Source organism: Panthera onca, chromosome B1 (genome assembly GCF_046562875.1).
Source record: "Panthera onca isolate mPanOnc1 chromosome B1, mPanOnc1 haplotype 2, whole genome shotgun sequence".
Classification (NCBI taxonomy): Eukaryota; Metazoa; Chordata; class Mammalia; order Carnivora; family Felidae; genus Panthera; species Panthera onca.
Window position 1 is genome coordinate 43,905,792 of NC_138342.1, and position 23,848 is coordinate 43,929,639.

General features: G+C 39.9%; 2 pseudogenes; one reads left to right on the plus strand and one right to left on the minus strand.

Annotated features, from left to right (window-relative positions):
- The first annotated feature begins 493 nt into the window (after nucleotides 1-493).
- On the plus strand, nucleotides 494-6,039 carry LOC132693106 (mitochondrial-processing peptidase subunit beta-like; annotated as a pseudogene).
- Nucleotides 6,040-15,999: 9,960 nt separating this feature from the next.
- Nucleotides 16,000-16,100, minus strand: LOC132693454 (U6 spliceosomal RNA; annotated as a pseudogene).
- Nucleotides 16,101-23,848: the final 7,748 nt, after the last annotated feature.

Below are 23,848 nucleotides of genomic sequence, written 5' to 3' on the forward strand. Positions count from 1 at the left end.
GAGCTGTCAGCACAGAGCCCAACACACGAGCCCACAAATGGTGAGATCAGACCTGACCTGCGGTTCCCTTAGAGCCCCACGTGGCAGCAAACTCCTCGACATAGCACAGAATTGCAGTAGAAACATTTTGGGAAGTAAAGGAGGAGGAGGAGAGAAGAGAAGAAACAAATACCAAGGAGACGAAGTGAAAAAAGGACTTAGCTCTCACAGTGGGTCTTCAGAGAAGAGGGATCCTCCACACTGCTGCTGGGCAGGTCACCAGGGAATCTCCAATAGGCAACAGAACCCCCTCGCAAGCCACCAGAGAGGTGAGACACCAAGCACTTGGGCAAAGAGTTCCTCAAACATCCCTTGCTCTTCTCACCTCCGAGTACCACTGCATAACATGTATCTCCACACCAGAAGCATTTTCCAAATGCTCCTTCTCTCGTCTCTTCCTCACCTTCCCACCCCTGCTTTATATCCCACTAAACACACAGGGGCACGTGCACGCATGGGCACACGTGTCAGCCCCTTTGATCGACTCCTTATTCACACCTTTATCTCTGAGCATGGACGTTCCTATCTCTGGCCTCCCCAGAGGGTAGGCTGTGGCTCCTAGAATCTTACATAAAAGCTGTGTGGCACTGCCCGTGTGCTGGTCTGTCTCATGTAGTGAACCGTGGTGAGCAATTTGAGGACAGAGGTTCTGTCTCGTGGCCATCGTTCCTAGGCATCGGCACACAAATGTGGCTGGGCTCTTCTTAACGTCACTCTTCGGCACCACCCCCAGCAGAGCTCCTTAAGTGTAGGACCCAACTTCAGGCACACGAGACAAAGTGATCTCAAGAATGCTGGAGTGAGAAGCGAAGAGGCACTACAGGTGACAGAGACCTGTTCACAATGGGGGATGATGGACCTGGGCTGCAGCAACAGACAGGACCAGGGCTGCAAAACAATGGCATAATCTCAACTTCTCTCACCTTCTGAAGGTCTTCCCCTTTATTTGATATTTCTTGCGATATTGCATAGTGTTTGCCAAAGACTGGGCAGAGGTGAGTGGAGGGAATCAGTCTACCAGCTTCCAGGTGGACTTGTCATTCTTACTCTCCATAAAAACTTAAACCTAAATATGTAGTCTCTCTCTTCTTGGCAATCAGTTAGCAACCTATTCTTGGTAAAACCTCAGACATGATGCCCTTGTTAGTAAGGAAATCAGAATGACATGCCTTACTTTACTTATTGAGCACTTACTCTAAGCCATGCCCCATGCTAGGTGCTTTATATACGTTTCACTTAGTCCTCACAAGAAACCTTTGAGGTGAACACTATTGTCCAGTTTTGCCCATGAAGAAGTTATTGAAGGTTGAGTCATTTGCCCAAGGCCATATCTTTAAAAAGTGTTAGAGTGAGGATTTGATACATGTCTTTCTGTCCTGTCCAAACTGTATTCCCAAGCATTATGGATATAAAGTTCTCATTAGCAATCATTCAGCAAAAGTTTAGGGAGGGAAGACCCCAATATCAAATTCTATGTTCAACTATAATGGTAAGTGACTTATCTAAAAGACCAGGGATTGGGTTAGACTACTGATAAGTATGCAGCCTTTAAGAGACTTAGGCTGTAGTGGTACCAATCAGACCTCAAAAGCGTGTTGGAAGTTGACCCCAATTAACACCACTGGGCATACTCGGTTTAGCTGTAATATCATGTAACTTCTACAACATCCTTAAAACTCCAGGTTCTGTTTTCCAGGGTCATTGATGACAGTTTTGTTTTCAGAACAAACAGCTAGAGTGGGATAAGGATTCCCAGTGGATATTTAGTCTCTAGCAATGTCTATGACCCACACTTTAAGCCCTAGAAATAAACACAGTCCACTTGCCAAAAGGTCTGTCCATCATGTTGGTTCAGACAAAGATAAACCCAATTAGGTATAATGAAGAAAGTGAAGAAAATTGCTGAGTAGAGGAAAACTCCACACCATTAAAAAGACAGCAAGACAAATCTACTTTTCTAAGGGTTTAAGAATGCCAGGGTAACTGGATTAACTCTGACATCCGTGCTCAGATTTGAACCTTTGGTGGAAGAAAAGCTTATAGCTTAATTTTGCAAGACCCAGCATGGAAACTTTGTTGGCCAGTAGGGAGATAGGGTATGAGAAAATTGGATTAGAACTCCTGATAGAAGGGCTTGAACAATCAAGAGGAAAGTGCAATTATAAGCAGTTGTACTAGACAAGTCTTTCCTCTGTGTGATGTTTCAATTCCAGAAAAGATCACAAGTGGATAACCAAACCATTACTGATTTGTTCCATCTAGCAAGTGGCTAAACTTGAACTGCAACAGCTTTTGTACTGGTAGCTGTAAAGAATAAATCTTTTTCGGGGTGCCTGGGTGGCTCAGTTGGTTGAGCATCCGACTTCGGCTCAGGTCATGATCTCACGGTCTGTGGGTTCGAGCCCCGCATCAGGCTCTGTGCTGACAGCTCAGAGCCTGGAGCCTGCTTTGGATTCTGTGTCTCCCTCTCCCTCTGCCCCTCCCCCACTCATGCTCTGTCTCTCTCTCTCTCTCTCTCTCTGTCAAAAATAAATAAACGTTAAGCAAATTTTTTAAAAAAAGAATAAATCTTTTTCAAAGGCAGTAGTTTTAAGTTATTATTTCCCTCCCTTTTTTAGAGAAAAATTATCAGCCAGCTCCTAAAAGACTGCTCCATCTTTACTTGCCATTGATGTTCCTACCTCTATCTTACCACCCATTTCAATCAGCAACCACTTTCCCTTTTCCCACCCCAAAGTTCTACATGAGCTGCTCTCAGTGGTGATGCCCCTCACAATGTTCTCATAATCCCTATCATTTAACTCACTGCAATATATTATGATTATTTATATGTCTTCCCATATGAGAACGTAAGCTTTTTGTCTTATTCATTTTTGTATGTCAGTATCTAGCACAGTGTCGCGCCCAAGGAAAATTTTTCAGGAAGGGCTTACTGAATGAATTCACAAATGGGTGCCTGGATGTATTGATAAATGAGTAAATTCTTGACTTACAGGATCCCCTGAAGGCCTGCTCTAAGAAGATATTCCTGGATGATCTTTCAGAACGTTCCAGCTCCTTCTGTGTCCTTCTGATGAGTTACTTAACATCATTGAGATTTAGTTTTCCTATTTATAAATGAAAGCAGTGCTACCCACTTCATTAGGTTTTTGAAGCTCCAAATAAGTAACTGATGCTGGGTGCTTATCCACGAACCAGACACTGTTCCCTATCATTCTCTCTATATTTAGTCTGTCTTCTATGGCACAAGTTGTCCAGGGTTGCACTGGGACAGTAGCAACCTTGCTATAATAAGGTACAATGATAACTTGGCCCCAAAAGCTAAGGTATTTGTGTCTGATGTGTTCAGAAGATTTTTTATTGAGGCAGGAGGAGAACTTGATCAATTCCTCAATTTAGCTTACTTTGTAATAGAAACTTTGTGAATTAGAGTATTTAAGAATACTGCCCAAACTTCCACTTCCCACAATATTAGGGAATAAATATCATGAAGAATCCCCCTGGTTTACAGTGCCTAAAAATGCTTGATAAAAAATGTAAAATGCTTAAATGAGCTGTTAGGAAAAATAATGGAAATCATCGAATCTAAAAATACAAGAAAGCACAAGTTTTCAGAGGTAACCACTGGAAGCAATGGGACCCTGAAGACATTTACTTATTCCTGGTAGCCTATAGTCTTTATTTTAATATAAACCAAGCAGGAGTAAAGATGCAATCCCTAGGCTCTCAACAGGGTGAAGAGAGGAAAAAATAATCCCTAAATAGGCCAGGACCCAGAAGGTGACATTTTTAATGCAAGGGTAAACCAAAAGAAGAAAGTCTTTCCCACAAAGGAAAATAGTAAAGAAATATTTTCGTCTCAATCTTGATTCTGAGTAGAGTCTAAAATTCCTATTCACAAATGGTTCTCATGAGGGTTTAGAATGAGAATCTAGAATTCACACTACATATGTGGTCCCCAAATACCTAACTTAAAATTTAATTTAAAGTAATTCAAGATTACTAATGCTTTCCCAGGTATACACACATACCTTAAACTGAAGCCTCAAGTATTTTCCTCAGGTAATTATAAATGCATTGAAATATAAAAATATAAAACACAAGAGGAAACAAGTCATTTAAATGAGAATAAGTAGAAATAACAAACAACAGGATATAGCTACAAAAAATGACTGATGTTGGAATTATCAATTAAGAAATATAAAATAAACAAGTTTGATACACTTATTTTTTAAAAAGAATATTTGAAGTATAACAAGGTATGAAAACTATGAAATATGATCAGATAGCTTTGATAAAAGAACCAAATAGAACTTCCACATGAAAAAAAGCGCACATAATGAATGAAATGAAAAACTCAGTAGACAAATATAGCATTAGATACAATGGAAGAAAGAATTAATGAACTGGAAGAAAGAATTGGAGAGTTACTCAATAAGCAGAAGAGGGAAAGCAAAATTGAAAAAAAATTAACTGGAAGTTAAACCATGGAGAGGGGAGGGTAACAGTGGACATCTGAACACTGCTGTTGCCCATGGCTCTGGTGTTTCACTGAGAAGCTTCTGGTCAGAGGTGCCATTGGGCAGTCATTATAATTTGAAAAGAACAGATTGTGAAATACACAGGCCACTACACAAGTTGTTTTAGATGTTTACAAAACATGAATAACATGTTTGGAAATGGACTCACTTGCCTCTGAAGGCTCTAGGTTCTTGACATATACAGCTGGGTTCTGACTGATTGATCTTGGAAACTTAAATTAAAATAAGATGAATAATGGAATATTTTATTCTCTACAACATACGGATTTAAAGGGCATCCAAAAGAGACTTAAATTAGATCTGGAACTTCAAATGAAAACATGGGTGTTTATTTCAATACCTATACCTCCAGAAAGTAGACCACATCTTTGCCAAAAAATTCTTTAAAGATTTGCCAAGAGCCTTAGACATTCTTGTTGATATAATAAAAAAAAAAAAAGTACATTCAGAGAAACAGAGATTGAACGTAAGTATGGAAGGACGTGAAAGCAAATTTATAAGAACTTGTTTTTTTATTATCTACATGTCACGACTTATCAAAATACTGCACTTGGATGGGCAATATGGGGACCAATGGAAAATATCAAACCTAAAAATCATAAAGACTTAGTGAACTATGTAACCACATATTGTAAAGGGCCAAGAATAGTCCTTGCTGTAACTGGAGGATTTTCCTATGATGAACAGCTTGAGTTAGCAAAGTTTCATTTTGGTGACTTTTTGTCTACACACAAAAGAGAAATACAAAGTCTGCCTACTTGCAAATTCATAGGAAGTAAGAATTGAACGAGGAATAATAAGATTGGCTTTGGCACATCTTGCAAGAGCTGTTTCTGAAGCTGTTGGTTGGGCACATCCAGATACAATCTCTTTCATAGTTGTAAATACGCTGATTGGCAACTAAGAATTGCCATTGCAGAGAAGGAATAAATTTATCTGGCCAGCCAGCCAAGTTCATCTGTCATGGCAAATTCTGCCATAGCTTCCAGTCTTTCCATACTTCCTACACAGATATAGGATTGTGGGGCATCTATGTGAGTTGTGAATCAGCCATTGTTACAGACATGTTATGTATTGTTCAAAAAGAATTAGATGTGACTGTGTACACATATCGCTGAAAGTAAAATTGTACAAGCCAAAATTATTCTAAAAACAAACATGTTGTTGCAAATCTAATGTTCAAGTCCAATTTGTAAAGATATTGGTAGGTAAATGTTATGCTATAATGGAAGAATTCCCATCCCTGAGCTTGAAGTTGGACCCAATGCAAAGGTATACCAAAAGAAAATCTGGACTCAATGCTGCAGATACTGAGAAAGTTCAAGAAGTGTGCACCAAATACATTTAGGGTAAGAGCTCAACTATTGCTGCCGTTGGTTCCATTGTGCAAGATTTTAACTGGATTTGCAGTAACATATGCTGGTTTGTGATTAAAATGCTCTTAATCAAAAATATTTGAATACATTTACTTATAAGACTAACATAAATCTGAAATTTTTAGGCTATTAAACTTTAAAGAAAAAAATGAAAATGGACATGTATATTCAAGAAAGAAGACATGGAGACTATAATTAAGATATCTAACATTATCGAATCAAAGTACAAGAAATAAATAATAGAGAAAATGTAGAAGAAGGCAGTACTCAAAGAGATGTTGACTAAGAATTTTTATGAATTTACAAAAGACAGAAAACCTCAGGTGAATCAATGAATCCCATGAAAAATGAATAAAAAGAAATAAAAGTTTCTTGTATTTCTTATATAAAAATAAACTTATATTTACATTGTAATGATACTACAGAGCATCAAAGGAAGGAAGGAAGGAAGGAAGGAAGGAAGGAAGGAAGGAAGGAAAGAAGGAAGGAAAGAAGGAAGGGAGGAAGGAAGGGAGGGAAGGGAAGGGAAAGGAAAGAAAGGAAAGGAAAGGAAAGAGAAGAGAGAGAGATGGAGGAAAAGGAAGGAAAAAGATTAAAAGAAAATGAAAAAGAAAGAAAAAGAAAGAAAATCTTAAAAGCAGCTGGCAAAGGAACAAGTTAGATTGACATCTGATTTCCAAACAGGTACAATGAAAAATCTGAACATAATGGAATTTTTTAAGCAGAAAGGAAATAACCATCAAGAATGATATTACCATAGAAATTGTCCATCAATAACAAGAATAAAATCAAGACATTTTCAGAAAATAAAAATTGAAAGACCTTTTCAAAAGGAATTTCTAGGAGATGTACACAAGAAAGAATAATGAGCCCCAGGAAAGTCTGAGATGCAAGAAGAAATGCTGAGACAAGAAAATGTTAAATAAGTGGGTAAATCTAAAACAACATTGTAATTTGAGAGGTTAATGACTAGAAGAAGTAAAGTATTGGATAATTATAGTAAATACTCTTAAGTTGGGAAAGGTTAATCCAAATTAAAGCATTTTAGGTTGTTTATATCATTTGAGAAAGGAATAGATGAATGAATGAAATTTAGACTTGCTAAATTAAAATCCATTCTATAATTTCTAGGGAATCATTTAAAAATAAAAATAGAGATATAATTTCCAATTATTTAAGGGAAAATTAAATGAGGAAAAAAAACTAAATCCAAAATAACATGATAAAAAAGAAAGGACATATAAACAGGTAAAGAGAAAACACAATATAAGTGGCAAAATAAATTCAAATATACCAGTAATCACAATAAAGGTAAATGCATAAATTCTTTAATTAAAAGTCAAAGACTGTCAGACTGGATAAAGAAACAAATCCACCTATATGTTATTTACAAGACACCCAAATAAAAGTTAGGGACTCAGGGGCACCTGGGTGGCTCAGTCAGTTAAGCATCCGACTCTCGACTTTGGCCCAGGTCATGATCTCATGGTTTGTGAGATCAAGCTCTGCATCAGAGCCTGCTTGGGATCTTCTCTCTCTGTCCCTCCCCTACTTGGATGCACTTTCTCTCTCAAAATAAATAAATAAACATTTTTTAAAAATAAAAATTAGGGACACAAGAAGGTTCAAAGTAAAAGAATGAAAAAACATTATCATGAAAATATTAAATAAAAGCTAAGTCAACATCAGATAAAATCAACGTTGAGGCACAAAACAATATTAAAGACAAAGAGTTACTACATATTTTTTTTAAAAGTTAAATTTATTAGCAAGGTGTAGTAACTATAAAATTAACAAACCTATCAGCCCAATGAGAGATTTTAATATATCTTTCTCTGTAAGTGGGAGACCAGATAAACAAAAGAACCAGTAAAAATATCAACTTGAGCAATATCATTAACAGTCTTGATCTAATGGACATCTATAGAACAATACATATAAATTTTGGAAAATTTACATTATTTTCAAATATACACAGAATACATATGAAAATTGGCCATGTGGAAGAGCATAAAATAAATCTCAATAAATTTCAAGGAATCAGAATTTATATAAAACAGTTATCTGAATAAAATATAATTATGTCACAAACTAAGAACACAAACCTCTTTTGGTTTTGAAATTTAAAAACATTCTCCTAAATAACTTTAGTCAAAAACATTATAAGGAAAAATGTTAAATACTTATAATGAAAAGATAATGAAACTCGTGTGAGATAGTCACAGCAAAACTTAGAGGGAAATTTAGAAACTTAAATGCTTTTCTAAAATAGAAAGACTGAAAAGTTAACTAGCTAAGCACATAACCTAGGAACATGGTAATAGAAAAACATAAAATATGTAAAGTGGAAAGCAAGAAGTAGTAACTGTACAAGCTTAAGTTAATTAAATAAAAAAGAGAATATTATCAAAGCAAAAGTTGACTCTTTCAAAACACTAACGAATCAACAAACTTCTGACTAAACTGAGAAGAGAAAAAAAAAGACTTAATTAACGATGTTTAAAATAACTAAGTGAATGTAATTACTAATGCAGAATAGATTGGCAGGTTAACAGTGAATATCAATAACAAGTAAATTTGAAAACATAGATAACAAGAACAAATTTAAAGGAAAAAAAGAAAATAACTCCAGAAGATATAGATAACTTAAGTAATCCTGCATTTATTAAAGAAATAAAATCAATAATTTTAAATCTCTTCACAAAGTAAAAATTAGTCCTTGAGCATTTTACTTGAGCATTCTACAAACATTCAAAGAACAGATAATGGCCATCTTGCACAGACTCAGAGAACAAGAAAGAAAGAAAAACTACTCACATAATTTCATGAAACTATTATAATCTGATACCAAAACCAGAAAAAGATGGTGTAAGACTATCTTTGTATAAGATAGTATAAGGAAATAAATCTTAGAAATTAAAAGTAAGAGAGCAGAAATAAAAAATTAATGAAACATCTGAAAATAAAATTGAGAAAAATATTTCAAAAGACACAAAGTTATAAAATATGAGAGAGACGATAAGAAAAGATTTGAAAACCAAAGAGAATTAAAAGGGCAAGAAATAGAAAATCAAAAGAGTACGTTCAATATCCCAAAAATAGAAGTTCCAAAAGAGAAAATAGAGGGAAATCAATTAGGAAATAAATAAAATAAGAAAGTTTCTAGAACTAAAGAAAGAAGTTTCCAGATTGAAAAAGCCCATTGAGTATCCATTATGATAAATGAAGACCACACCACATCACATTATTGCCAAATGTCAAAATACCAAGTTATGCTCACTGCTGTATCTCTAGTGACTAGAACAAGTGCCTGTGCTGTTTGTGTACTGTGCCAATTACATACAGGGAATCAGGAACTATGATGATATAGGACTTCTCAACATAGATCCAGCTGCTGTGATTCTTTTGTTGTTGTTGTTGTTGTTTTGCTTTTGCAGTGTGATGGTTTAAAGAGAGAAACAAACAAAAAAATAGTATGTGGCCTTATCTCTGGATGAAAAAAGGGACTTTCTATCAACTTCTTACCATGTCTATAAAGGTGACCCTCTGCTTCTTCCAAGCTAGTATGTATTCTAGTATGCTTTTTCCCATTCTATGAACATTGGGAAATAGAAAAGAAGGCAGAGATTCACCAATCCATTCAACTAAAACCTATTCACTGTTTCTAGTTCCAGGACAAAATGGAGTAGATGCACGTCTCCCTATTGTTCCCACTAGAGAGTTAAAACCACTGAACATTATATGTAAAAGAAATATAAGAAGACTTGAACTTTAGAGAAAAGGCAGACTGTCTAAGGACCTCATGACCCAAGGAATGACACAGGGGTAAATTTCCAGGGTTTTCTTTTTCCTGTTTATGGTGGGTGGTGGAGAAGCTGACAACCAGGAAGTGCCAGTGGGCACCGACAAAAAATGTCCTCCCCAAAGTCTATTCTCTCTACAAAGGAGCAGGAAAGGGACAACCTAACAAGATAGTAAATGTTTAGACAATAACTACTGCACTCTAGGGAAACACCTTGGAAAAAACTGTGGTCCCACCACCATTATCAAAGGCCAAGTGGAACAATATCAAGGTGCCCCTTCGGCTCCCAGCCAACTTGGAGGCCCGGTAAGGAGTCTGATCTCCTACCTTTACCCAGCAGTAATGAGATACCATGCTTCTCGGTGTCCACAGAGGTCAAGAGGAAAACCTGGTCTTCTTCCCACCAGATAGCAGTGGGACAGTGTCCACTTTCCTCTACCAGCGCTGTATCAGAGGCAGCCTGCTAAAAGAGAAGATTTAAATAATATTGCATCTGATAACATAATATTCAAAATATCCAAGATAAAATTTAAAAAATAACTACTTAGTATACTAAAAACCAGGGAGGGAAAAAAGCAGGGAAATCACAGCTTGAATGAGAAAATACAAACAGCAGATGCCAACACAGAAATTACATAGATGTTGACATTATCTGACAAAGATTTTAGAGCAGTTATCACAAAAATGCTTCAAAAAGCAATTACAAACGTACCTGAAAAAATGAAAAATATGAAGTTGCAGTAAAGAAATAAAAAATATAAAGAAGAATCAAATAGAAATTTAGAACTAAAGAAAATAATAATCTATATTTAAAAACTCATTGGATGGGGCGCCTGGGTGGCTCAGTTAGTTGAGTGTCCAACTCTTGATCTCGGCTCAGGTCATGGTCTCAGGGTCATGGGGTCGAGCCCTGTGTCAGGCTCCATGCTGAGCATGGAGCTTGCTTGAGCTTCTCTCTCTCTCTCTCTCTCTCTCTCTCTCTGTACCCTTCCCCCGACTCATGCTCTTGCTAGCTCTCTCTCAAAATAAAATAAAATAAAATAAAATAAAATAAAATAAAATAAAACTCATTGGATGGGGTCAACGACAGAATAGAGAGGACAGACGAAAGAATTAGTGCTTAGAGATAGAACAATTACAATCTGAATAGCAGAAAGAAAATAGAGTAAAAACATAAAATTTAAAATAAAAACATAACTTAAACCCTAACATATCAATAATAACATTAAATATAAGTGTTCTGAATACACCAAATAAAAGACAGAGGCTGGCAGAGTCAATTAAAAAGCATGACTTAACTCTATGGTCAAGGTCACTTTGCTGAGTGAAAAAAAGCCAATCTCAAAAGGTGATATACCAAACGATTCCACTTATATAACCTAAAAATGCCAAAATTATGAAAATACAAAGCAGATTAGCTGCTGCCGGGGGTTAGGGATGGTGGGGAGGGACTGGGTATGACTATAAAGGGAGATCTTTACGATGACGCCACAGTTCTGCGTCTTGACTCTGATGGTGGTTACATGAATCTACACTCATGATAAAATGACATTCGACTGTATACACACATTGCAGCAATGTCAGTTTCCTAGTTTTGACATTGTTCCATAGTTATGTAAGGTATAATCACTGAGTAAAGGGTATCTGAGATTTCTGTGTACTATTTTTGCAACTTCCTGTGCATTTTTAATTTTTTTCAAAATAAAAAACCTATTAAGCACTTGTTTTGCCAAGTTTTGACATCAAGGACGAACAAAATACGGATTTAGAAAATCCTGCCACTTTATACTCCTTGTAAGGGAGTGGGTAAGACTCAAATATGTTAAAGATACAAATAGCAACAAAAAAGGGTTGCAGCTATATGAGTAGTTCTGGGGTTGCAAAGTCCAAGAGCACCAAGCCCCAAGTATTGAGTCTTTAGAATAACAATTCAAAATGATAACTATTGAAAAACACAGCCTTAGTTCAATGTCAAATTTATGCAGTCAAGGTGAAAAGCAGAGTATACCCACTAGTGGATCAAAAGGGCTTGCTCCACCCAGAACAGCCCTTTTTCTGCATGAAAAAGTTTTCATGCATGAAAAATTATCTAAAATAGATCTCACCACATACAACACTCATCTGCTAAGTGGCAAGTCTTTTCCATAACTGATCACCACTTGTCCACCCAGGCCACTTGCCAACCTGAATAATAGGGTGTAAGCCTGGGCACAGGCCCTAGTCACAAGGCCAGCTGCCCATGTTCTGGGAGGACCTCCAGGGGCACACACATTAGGCAGACCCTCCCTGACACAGAGCAATCCATCACTTCCCAAATGACCTTCCTCCCGTATTTTAGTGAGACTGATGTTACCAAGATCTCATTTTTCTGGCCCTGAGCCAGTAGAAACTTCTGTTCTTTGTTCACCCATGTTTGTTTGTTTGTTTTTTACAAATGAAAAGCAATTTATTATGTAATATTCTGTGCCTGCAATGGAATATGTGCAATATACATAAGCCCACCGGCAAACACAAGATCCCAACATTGACAATATAATTGAAATTAGTTGCGCCCTCCTCCCCAATATCCATTCTCCTGCCTTCTCCTCAAACATAACCACTTTCCTGAATTTTGTCTTTATCATACCCTGTTTTTATTATTTTTTTTAATGTTTATTTTGAGAGAGAGCGCGCGCAAGAGAGTGCTAGTGGAGAGGGACAGAGAGGGAGAGGGAGAGAATCTCAAGCAGGCTCCGCATTGTTAGCCCAGAGACAGCACAAGGCTCGATCCTATGAACTGGGAGATCATGACCTGAGCCGAAATCCAGAATCAGACGTTTAACAAACTGAGCCCCCCAGGAGCCCCTATCATACCCTTGTTTTTTAAAAACAGTTGACTGCAGGGGCATCTGGGTGGCTCAGTCGGTTGAGCGTCCGACTTCGGCTCAGGTCACGATCTCGCGGTCCGTGGGTCCGAGCCCCGCGTCAGGCTCTGTGCTGAGTGCTCAGAGCCTGGAGCCTGTTTCAGATTCTGTGTCTCCCTCTCTCTCTGACCCTCCCCCGTTCATGCTCTGTCTCTCTCTGTCTCAAAAATAAATAAACGTTAAAAAAAAAATTAAAAAAAAAAAATTAAATTAAAAAAAAAACAAAAAAAAAACAGTTGACTGCAATGCAGTTTTCCCCAAACAATATTTGCTCAGTTCTGCTTATTTTTGAAAATATGGACAGTGCTTTTATGAACAGTCTTATACATGTCTCCGATGCACACGTGCAAGAGTTTCTTGAGGGTACACACCCAGGAGTGGGACTGCTGGGCCACAGAAATGTCATCATTACCTGTGCTACACATGCTAAGTTATTTTCCAATGAAACTGTGCTATTTTACAGTCCCACTAGTAGTATACAAGATTCTGTTTTTCCACATCCACGCCAACATTTGGTATTATCAGACTTCATAATTTTTTGTCCATCTAGTGGATTTAAAATGATATCTCACTATGATCTTAATTTGTATTTCCCCGATTACTAACAGTGTAGAGAATCTTTTAGTATCTTGAATTGTCATCTATATTTATTTTTGTGAATTACATCATGTTTTCTGGACATTTTTTTTTAATAGTTTGCAGGCATGCATTATATATTCTGGATCCTATTTCTTTGTCAGATGTGGTGTCAAGATTTTCTCAGAGTTTGTGGCTGATCTTTTTACTGTCTTTATGATGTTTCCAGTAAGCAAAAGTTATTAATTTTAATGAAGTGAAACTTATTCATCTTTTCCTTTTTAGTTTGTGCTTTTTGTCTTTCATCCCCATAGAGAAGGAAGAATTCATTGTGAAAGGGAAAACTTGAAATTGTTTAGAAGAAAAAATGGCAGAATGGCCTTTGTGACCTTTGGGGAGAGAATGATTTCTTAAACAAGACCCCAAAAGTGCTTATCATAAGTCATTGCTGTGTTAACAAACATTTTTAAGGACTGTTAGAATAAATCAGGAAGATAAGCTGAGCCCTCACCACTTTTTCTTATTTTCCCCGGAGAACCACAGCCATGTGCACTGCTGTTGAAGGGGTGGTCTCAGGGCAAAGGGCTGTTGGTGCAGCCCCGAGGACTGGCCTCTGTCCCATCCCTGCCGCCTGGAGGCCACCGCCTTCCCAGAAGGGAGGCACAGGGATCTGCAGCAGCTTCTTCACCTTTAGTTCTTTTTTGTTACTAGTGCTGATGGGGGTCTGTTTCCGCTAATCTTAACTGTGGCAAAATGCTCCAGGATGTCTATTCTTCTGGTTACATATGGAATTTCCTGGACTTCAGTTGATTGCTTGGGATGGGGGCTGATTAGATGCAGCTATTTCCAGGCATCCTTGCCTTTTCTTTCCTGAAAAACCATTGTGTTTGTAACATATTTTTAGGTGGGGCTGCATTATTCACATACATTTTCTTTTCTTTTTCGCTAGTTTCCAATCGAAGTTTTCTTCCAGATAAAAACCACACTAGCATCGAGGGCTACTTTCAACAGTCCTATTCTTTGTAACACTATTTATATAGTCCTTGTAATACTGTACTTTAACGTACTTGTGATTTTAAGGCCCATTTTTTTCCTGCGTGATCTCATAAGGCTTCCCTCAATCCCCCTCATCACCCCCTGCTCCGTTCCCATATATCTATTTATGGGTCATTATCCTCTCTTCTCCATCAACATCTTCTCAGCATAGCTGAATGCTCCAGGGAGACTGGGCTGGTGTGAGGTTCTGCCATGATGAATGGGTTTCTTTTCACTCTTCGGTAATGAGCTGGCTTCTACTAAGGGCACCTAATTTCTTGGTAGCTACTTCGAGTAAGTAGATTAGGTTACCAGTGTTACTGCTTATCTCATTCTAGAATCAATGATCCAATTCACAGGCTCACCACCTATAAATCTGGGGAAACTATTACACAGAAGTCCTAGTAATTGATTAGTGGGCATTTTCTGAAATGAATCATTTACAAGACAAAGCCTTGGTTCCCAGCCTATTTCTGAGGCAATTAGGACCTAATGAGTTGCTTATTTGTTGACTGTTTGATTAGGGCCATTGATTCTGGTATAATATCTGAATCTTGTACCTCGTTTCTCAGGGTTTTGACCACCAGCTCTTCCTCATTTCTTTTTCCTGTACTTCTTTCTGAAGCCTTCTCACAGAGATGCCCCCGTCTGTGGTACAGTAGATCCTTAATTTCCATCTATCTGTTCATTTTGATGGCACTGAGATGTCATGGCCGTTGGGATCCTTGAAAGAAATCACAGCCAGGATGTGCCTCCTTTTGCTTATCTTCCCAGGACCAGCTGACCATATCAGAGAAAAAGGCTGAAGGGAGGCATAGGCAGAGAACACACAGAATGCCCTGCCCCTCCTCCCAAGACCTGTATGGTAATGCAGCCAACAGAGAACTGCTGTTCTCCACCATCAGGGAGATGGCCATGAGGCCGAAATCCTTGTTTTTCCAATCAGATAAGCATACGGTATTTACACTTTTGTATATGCCAGGCGCTAAATTATAGACTGTGCCTTAAAATCTGAGTGGGACAGGAAGTCAGATCATTGCTGCCATACACTGGAGCACTTTCTGGGAACGAGGTCATTTGCACTAAGAGTTTCACCTACACCATCTTATTTAATCTTATTAGCATCATCTGTCCTCGGTGTTATCATCCGTATGAGAAACCCGAGGCAGAGAAAGGTTGGGTACATTTTCTAGGTCGTTCAACTAATAAGTGAAGCAATTCAATTCAAACATAGACTTGGCTAACTCAAGAGGGTGCTTTTCACCACTACACCACATTGTCTCCCTCTTTAAAAAAGAAATGATAGGCCAGAACTACATGATACTAAGTAAAAGGAGGTTTCTCACAGAAAGGAGAGTTCTCCGTAGGCTAGAGTAGTCACGGGCTATCGAGTAGAAGGGAGGTGTCCATAGAGAACATCTAACCCCAGATTTCTCAAACACTTTTTTAAATCTTTTTTTTTTTTAATGTTTATTTATTTATTTTTGAGACAGAGAGAGACAGAGCATGAACGGGGGAGGGTCAGAGAGAGAGAGGGAGGCACAGAATCCGAAACAGGCTCCAGGCTCTGGGCTGTTAGCACAGAGCCCAACACGGGGTTTGCACTCATGGACCGCGAGATCATGGCCTGAGCCGAAGTCAGACACTTAACCGACTGAGCCACCCAGGCGCCCCTCTCAAACATTTTTTAAAAATTGTGGTGAAAAAAAAAAATCACATAACATAAAGAAAGACAGAAATGTTTCACGAATTTTCATGGCATCCTGGTGGAGAGGCCATGCTAATCTTCTCATTTCAGCTTTAGTATACATGCTGCTGAAGCAAGCACTCTCAAACTTTTTAACTTCCAACCCACAACATGAGACATATTTTACATCGTGACCCAGTAAACACATGCATAAATAACTGAAATGAAATTTTACTTCACAATACTTGCCATACTCTATGTTTTTCTACTATGTTTTATACCTTTCTTTTAAAATAATTCTGGTTATGGCCTGTTAAGTAGACTTTATGACCTAGAGATACTGATCTAGAAACCTCAACAGATGGGGAAGTTGAGACCTAGAGATGCCTGGGGTACCTAGCACAGTGTCTTGCAAACAGTAATTCTAAGTGTCTTTGTTGTATTTCCTTATGTGACTCAGCACACCCACGCAGCACCTCAGTGGCAGAGCTGGGATGGAGCCCAGATTTCCTGATTCCCAATCCAGAGTTTTTCTGTCAAGGAAAGTTTGTCAAAGAGGGACTCTCCCATGGCAGAGTTTCTTCACAGGTGTGGGTAGAAGTAGGGGGAAATAAACAGTGAAGTTGTGAAAGACCCACGCTGCTCCGCTCCCCAGTGGCCCTTGCCCAAGATCACCAGGTGCTGCGACGGAGCTGTCTAATTCCAAAGCTGGTGCTCTTTCTCTGGTTGTCTATCCTGATTGCCCAGTGAAATCACCTAGGAGCTCTGGACTTATGTCCAGCCTACACTCAGATCAATTTCATCCAATTAGTTAAGGGTAGGGTATGTTCTAAAAGCTCCTCAGCTGATTTGAATGCAGAGTGACCACCTCAATGCAGGGTAGAAGATATCCCTTAAAACTATTCCTGCTTCCCCTTCAAGCTCCAACCAAAATGCCTCCCTCCTTGCCCGACAGCATCCTGACTCAAATTCAGAGTCCAAAATAACTGCCTTCCCATTATTGTATTCATCCAGCACTCCTAGAGCTTTTTATCCTGTGTTTATCTCCCCTCCTAGACGATGCATTTACTGAGTGCAGGGCTTATGCCTTACTCATCTCTGTATCCAAGCATGCAATAAATATTTACAGAATGCCCTTTGCTCAGATGGCTCTTCTTCCCCAAACCACCCAGACCTCCTAAATCTACTGTGATACAGCTATAACTCCTAATGAGGGTGATGGAATTTCTCCCCAGGATGAGTTCTACCAAGGACAAGAGGGACACTCTCCGTTGCAGCTGCAAAATCCTGACCAGGGAAGACAGAGTCACTAAAGGCAGTGAGACTGCAGCAACGCTTCTTGTGTGTCTGGGCTTTCTCTCCCAATATTTCCCCTCCAGTGTCTTTCAGATTTTGGACAAGGCAGTGGCCCAGTTTGCAGAACCCTGGACAGGAAGTGGGGAAGAAGGACTTCCTGTCCTTGTCATGACCGTGAGCGTGTTGTGCAGAACTCACTTTTCCCTTTTGTTAGCTGGGAATGACAGCATTCCTAACTAAATTGTCACCTTCTTCTTCTTTCCCCCTTGGGGATTATATAAGAACTCATATATGAAAACAAGCTTCGTTTGGGTCCTTGAGCTTTTCTGAGGACAGCTTTGTATAAATATAAGATACCTTTTGTTATTGTTTATAGCCCAAGGGATTTGCGGAAAGAAGTTGAGAGCCAGCGATGCTCTTTTTTATAGGCAGAAAATAGCTGCTGGAAAAACAACCTGGTGTGTAGAGCACAATGTTCTTATCGAGCAGACAGAATTATCTTTCCCAGGCAGCCATGAACGCGAAACACCTGGTGCACACGTTTCCTGCCCCTTCACATATTTTGAAAGAAAGAGACCTTTACCCTGACCTGTCAAGCAGTGATCTTCATGAACTTCTGTCCACAGACTCTGTGACAGTTATCTTGGCTTGCTGCTATGGATTTCAATGGTAAACATAGCTGATTGTCACTTAAGGGGCATCTTCTTCTCCAGATAACATTCAGATCTTATCAGATCCACACAAATGCATTTCTTTTTCCTTAAAATGCAGTCACTGGATTGGTTAAGAGCCAGGGGCTTCCTACCACATCCACCCAGCACGGGATTGGGTGCTGCTGAGAAAAACAGGGACCTTGAAGACTTGATCCTGACCTGGCGATTGTTTACAATCTTTGGTGAAAGAAAACAAAACAAAGTCATGGAAAACATTTAGTGAACAGTACGTATCTATTCATAATAGGATTCGCTTTCTACATTAAAAACTCAAAGGTGTTTAAAGAATGTAGAAATCCATGTGGGGAAGCTCTTTGGAGGACAAGGACACAATACACACAGAAGGTGCCCAATAATGTCAGTTAAGTAAATGAAAGAAACTTGAGTTGGGCCTTGAAAGACAAAAAGCATTTGAAATGGCGGAAGAAGGAGCAGATAGCCATGGCTGGAAAAGCCACGTAGCACAGTAGTTTAAGTACTGACTGTGGAGTGAGGCGGGTTGACCCGGGTATGCCACACCCCAGCTGTGTTTCTGAGCAAGTTCAGTAACATCCCTAAGCTTTAATTTCCTCTTCCATGATAAGTGAGTACTAAGAACACCTTGAGCATTGGTTTGGGGGAGAATTGAATGAGGTAAATATAGTCAAAGCTCTTAGCACATTGCTGAGCCTGTAGTGCGGCTCAAACAATACTTGTTGTTGCTGTTGTTGTTACCATCAGGAAAAAATGCGAACAAAGGCAGGAATCACTTAGTCTGTAATAAAATAATCAATATACTTGGTCTCAAGTGTGATTCATATGAATTCAAGCAGACAGAACTTGCCCACTGGAAGGAAGAAAAATGTATATTACCTCCTCAAGCTCTAATTTCCTTCTTTCAGCACCTCCCCCACCCCCCACTGCCTCCATATCCCCACTGTGCCACAGAGAGCGCATCATCCCTCTTCTTTGCCCTCCCTTCGCCACTGATTTCCCCTGCCCCCTTGCCCAGGGCTGGACAAGAGCCTGGTGAGTCATAAGGAAGGACTCTGCAATTTTAGCCTTTCTGGCAACAATGACAGTGTAAGGGGTCTGGGGAAAGAGATTCTCTTGGATGTTTCTTGATCCTATCAGGTCTTAAATAGATAGCCAACCTCCTCTAACATAAGGAGCACTCAGCAGGAAAATTATGAGTTCCTTCACAGATCAAACTTTGAAGAGTTTCAAAGTTTCAGGAGAACTGAAAGAATTCATTTTTTCCCTGGCAGTGACACCCCTTGGGCCACAGGCACCACAGCGAAACCATGATGTCACAGGCCATTAGACTGTTGTGCAGTTTGGGCACCACACACAAAAGCCTGATGTAGGCTTCTGCTTGTCCAGCTGAGAGCTCCATCCTTCTTCCTGCTCAACTCACCCTATATATGACAATCATATTCCTCATGGCCATATCCCTAGGTTCATAAGGTTCTCTTGGCAAATTACCTACAGAATAAAACCCAAACTCCTTAGCCTGGCAGATAAAGGTCTTCACATCCATCCCTGTCTTCTCTGCCTCCTATTCATCTCCTGCCACAATAAACTTCTCCTCGGTTCTCCCAAACACCACACTCTTTCAGGACATTTTCCCTAACCTTCCCGGTAAACTCCTGCTCACTCTACCAGAACAACTCCGATATCAATTCCAAACTAAAAATGATCAGATGGTCTCCAACCTTTGGACTCTACGGTCCTTTGTTCCAGGTTGTCTAGATCCCAAAAGTTTGACACACAATAGATGCTTAAGAAATATTTCTTGGGGGCGCCTGGGTGGCTGAGTTGGTTGGGCATCCGAATTCGGCTCAGGTCTGATCTCACCATTTGTAGGCTCGTGTGTTGGGCTCTGTGCTGACAGCTCAGAGCCTGGAGCCTGCTTCAGATTCTGTGTCTCCCTCTTTCTCTGACCCTCCCCCACTCACACTCTGTGTCTCTCTCTCTCAAAAATGAATTAACACTTAAAAAAATTTAAAAAAAAAAGAAATATTTCTTGAATGAATGAATGAGTTCTGACTTCAATAACAGCATTCATTGCAATATGTGGTAAGTGTCCTACTTACTTGTTGGTTTCATCCAACAGTGAACTTCTCAGAAGGGTGAGGTAACAAGAAATTGTGTGTTTTATATCTGGTGTCTCCGACCCTAGCCCAGTGACTCATAAGGTAGGCTTCAAGTCAAAGTTTGACAAATTAGTGAATTTCTAATACATCTTCTGGGGAAGTTATTTTTTTCTCATTATGCCTTCTTTATTGCATGATTAGCCTGTCCTCAATTAGTGTTGGGTGGAGGGAAGGGACAGGAAAGAGATCAGAAATCTTTTGTTACCTTACCCATCCAGGGTATAGCCGAGAATATGAAAAGCAGGAGGAGGGGGAGCCTGTCTCAGATTACAGTCCCTGGAATAAGGCTGAGACAGCGGTCTTGGGCAAATTCTCACCGCAAGACCTTGTAAGGGGGGGTGGGGGGGGGGAAGAAAGGGCGTGTGAGAAGCGAAGTGAGGACATGGTTCAGCTGTATTCCACCCTTAACTCAATCCCATGAAAAATTCTGGGACAAGGGTGGCTTCATGGAACTGTCCTACCTGGAGGCAAAGGGGCTGGGCTTTTATACTGCTTCATCAGTAGTTGTCTGCAAGCTACACCCAGAGGTCAGGGGACAACCTGCAGGCAGTTTTGGGTGGAGCAGCTCCCATGGGCCAAGAGCAAGTCTTCAGGGAAGGGTGCAGCTGTAAGCCATTGGTCACCAACACTCAGAGCAGCTGAGTGGCAAGAGAACTAGTCTGGTGAAAGAATCTGAACAGCACAGCAAAAGCCCTTACCACACCCCTAAAAATAAAGAGAGTAGACAGTGTTTACTCCTAGAAGGATTATCCAAGACTTTATTTAAAACCTATCTACTCCTACTTGGTCAACAAGTCTCTTTGGACTGGAGCCTCACTCTTCAACAGATTAGAAACAGCAAGAGAGAAGAGAGTGCAGAAACTCTTAAAGGTAAATGCACCAATTGAGAAGCAAAAAACAAACAGGAACTCCAAAAAAATATTGCAGTCTGGAACCTTACAGTGTAAAGCCCTAGGAGGGTTGTAAATTAAAGTCCCAAAAACATTGAGATTTACAACGATGCCCTAAGTCAACAAGAAAAGGTTAAATAAGCTATGTTTGGCATTCTATGTTGAAGAACACAGGGTGATGTGCAATGTAATTTTAGAAGATTTCATTTGAAATGTGGAAGCTTTAGGTATGTGAACAATTACATAGACATTTTATTTTTGCAGAATCTCTCCTTCCCTGCCAGCCCTGGATAAGTGATGTGTCACTGAAATACACTGTGGACAACATCTGACCCCCAGGAGCCTGTTGAAACTTCTCAGACAGTAGCATAACCTCAGCCTTTTTATTTATTGTTTTTACTTATTTGTTTTTTCAATATATGAAATTTATTGTCACATTGGTTTCCATACAACACCCAGTGCTCATCCCAAAAGGTGCCCTCCTCAACGCCCATCACCCGCCCTCCCCCCTCCCACCCCCCTTTTTTTCAATATATGAAATTTATTGTCACATTGGTTTCCATACAACACCCAGTGCTCATCCCAAAAGGTGCCCTCCTCAACGCCCATCACCCGCCCTCCCCCCTCCCACCCCCCTTTTTTTCAATATATGAAATTTATCGCCAAATTGGTTTCCATACAGCCTCAGCCTTGTTAAATGTTCTGACCATTCTGATTCCACCTAGCACAAGCGATTGAATAATCAGAGCTGACAGAAAGCACCGATAACTATATATACACACAGTCTGACGGAAAGAGCTCTAGACGGGCATCGGACACAGAGTTCAAGTTCCTCCACGGTCACTGACATTTATGTGACTCTGTGCAAATAATTTATGTCCTCTGAGTCTCAATGTCTTCATCTGACAGGGAAAATTATCATATTATCATGTTATTATTAATATTTATTATATTACATATATACTGACAGTTAACCTATAAAACTGGTGAGACAGACACGGATGCCATTTCCCACATATTTATTCTGTCCCAGTTCACTGTTATCTGGCCTCCTCTGCTGTCCCCTCAGTAGCTGACCTGTATCCCCATTTCTTGCTCCTATTTCAGAATGACTGTCTTTGGAGAATGGGGTTTCTCAGGAAGGACATTGCACAATCAGAAAACGCCGATCTGCCAAGGCCGTAACATTTTTTTTCCTGGAGCCCTTTCAGGAATGTGTCACAGGAGGTGGGGGAGATGGGCCATGGAACAGAGAGTACTAGGCACCAGCAACCAGGTAATAAAATGTTCGAGCACTCCTTTTCAAAACCTGATGAAGACATCAATCTTCATTAAGTCAAGGAGTCTGGGGTCCGTGGCCGTGAAATCTACTGAGCTGCCTCCAAAAGCGGGAGAAACAATGACCAAAATGTTGGCCACAGAGGGAAAGGCAGTGAATTCTAGAACTGGATGATGTCTATTTTCAACAAGTGTTGAATGTGCCAGTAGCTATTATCCCTAAACACGAGCCTCAAGCTCCGTGGGGTGCCAGAGCCAGCTTGCACCAACTCAAGAGAGCCAATTACTCATGGCTGTTCCCAACTCCACTCTCAGTGATGTCATGCTGGTAGCTTGCAACCAGCCATGGTGTCAGTATTTACCACGGGGGTCAGCACGTGCCACAAATAGGGCTTTATTTCCTTCCAGAGAGCCAGCAGGTACACACCACCGCTTAAGCTTGTATCCAAACGTCAACAAGATGCGTGGAATCCTGAAACAGCTTTCAGAAGAGCAGTGTTGTTCTTGAATTTCTGTGTGAACTGCTGGGGAAAAAAAAAAAACAACAAACAACAAACAGTTTATGTGTGTAAAAATCTCAGAAATTTTTGCTTTTCTAGTCCAAATTCACCTTCCTCATATAGCCTCTTTTTTCTTGGAGGCTGAACGTGGAGAGCTGCTGCTACTGAACCGAGAAAAACCTGAGTCGATGTTATATCCTTGGCATTGCTAACAGGATTGTTTTTCCCACGAGTGGTTCCCAAGTTCTACTCTCCGCTGGTAGAGAGGATGCCTAAGGAAAGCAATTTTTCTGCAAGGGGTATATCCTCAGAGCTTGAGGTATCTGTACAAAAGAGGCAGCAAGATGCCGCTCTCTGCCTGGAGGAATTTTGCCAAACAGATTGCGTGTAGGTGAACGGAGCCAACTTTAGTAGGAGAGCATAATTCTTTTCTTTCTTTCTGTCCCAAACTGTAGGAGTAACAAAGAATAAAGGGGAATAAAACTGCAAACATATGCGATATTCACTTCCACAGGACTTTCTTTCACTAATGTCTTGATGGCTGTCACTAATGATTTTCACCACTCTTTCCCATAAGTTACCTAGAGGCTAGAAGGAAAAGGGATGGGGAAGAAAATTAGCATTTACCAACTTTGAGGTACGAGAATGTCTTATTGAATTACCACAGCAACCATACAAAGGAGGTGCTATTATTTCCATTTTTTTAGAGAAGGAAAGGCAAGTATTACCTAAGGTTACCCAGCTAGTGGGTATTGGAACTGTAATATGAATACAGGTCTTGGAGGGGGGGGGGGGGCGCCTGGGTGGCTCAGTCGGTTAAGCATCCAACTTCCGCTCAAGTCATAATCTCACCTTTCGTGAGTTGGAGCCCCGCGTCGGGCTCTGTGCTGACAGCTCAGAGCCTGGAGCCTGCTTCAGATTCTGTGTCTCCCTCTCTCTCTGTTCCTCCCCGGCTCATGCTCTGTGTCTTTCTCTCAAAAATAAATAAACATTAAAAAAAAAAAGTTTAAAAATGCTTTATGAATACAGGTCTCTGACTTCAGATTTTTATGCTCAAAAAATCTTTTGATTTTGTGC